The sequence below is a fragment of the Hippoglossus stenolepis genome, chromosome 11 (assembly GCF_022539355.2).
Source record: "Hippoglossus stenolepis isolate QCI-W04-F060 chromosome 11, HSTE1.2, whole genome shotgun sequence".
Classification (NCBI taxonomy): domain Eukaryota; kingdom Metazoa; phylum Chordata; class Actinopteri; order Pleuronectiformes; family Pleuronectidae; genus Hippoglossus; species Hippoglossus stenolepis.
Window position 1 is genome coordinate 25,450,311 of NC_061493.1, and position 895 is coordinate 25,451,205.

Here is an 895-nt window from a genome sequence, read left to right on the forward strand (position 1 = left end):
CCTGTGGAGCAAAGACAATACTCCTCATCATCCACTAGAGGGAGTCACTCACTGTTAAACCTCAGTGGTTTGTGATGACGTTTGTTTCACAATAAAACAAATTCTGACAATCATCAGGTTCTGTAGGATATTTCTTAAATGTGTGGTGTACCACAGGGTTCAATGCTGGGTCCTTTCATCTTCAGTTTACATGTTGAGTTTGGATCATTATTTTTCTAAAAAACATCAATTTCATGGTTTTGTTGAACATGTTTATAGTAAAATTACACTGAAGTCCAGTGATTATGACAGAAGGTTTGTCACATGTGGAGTTTTGGTCTCAAAGACCTTCAAACTTTGTGTGAGTCTAGAACTTAGATCCTTTTACTCGTCACTAAATGTCTTTAAACCAGGTGAAATCAAATCTACTCTGTTGGTTCATGTTAAGCATAAAAGTGACACTGAGCTTTTTTTTCTTTATCAGAAGAATAAAGTTTAACTATGATGAAAAACTGTCGTTGCTACTTTAGGAGTTTAAAACAGGTTCTTGTTGTGTTGGCAAACTGTTTAAAGTGACGGACGCTTTAAATCATCTCAGCTACTTTCTGTAACTTCTGTTATAAAGACCAAACACTAACAGAATAAAGACTGGCCCAGCCACTGAAGTCCAACTCGACCAATGAGATTGTTGGAGTGTCCAGTGCAGATGTTGGAGGAAGTAAAAGCACAATCAGCTTGATGTTGAGGCGACTGTGCAGCAGAGAGGCTGCTGAGTTGTTTCATTCTACTGCAGTGGAAGAACATTGATCATCTGTTTGGCTTCAACTACGAAGACTAAGACATGTTGCTTCACTCTTTGTTTATCTCCTTCATAGGTGAGTTTCAACTAATCTCTGTCTCACTGAACCTGTGGAAT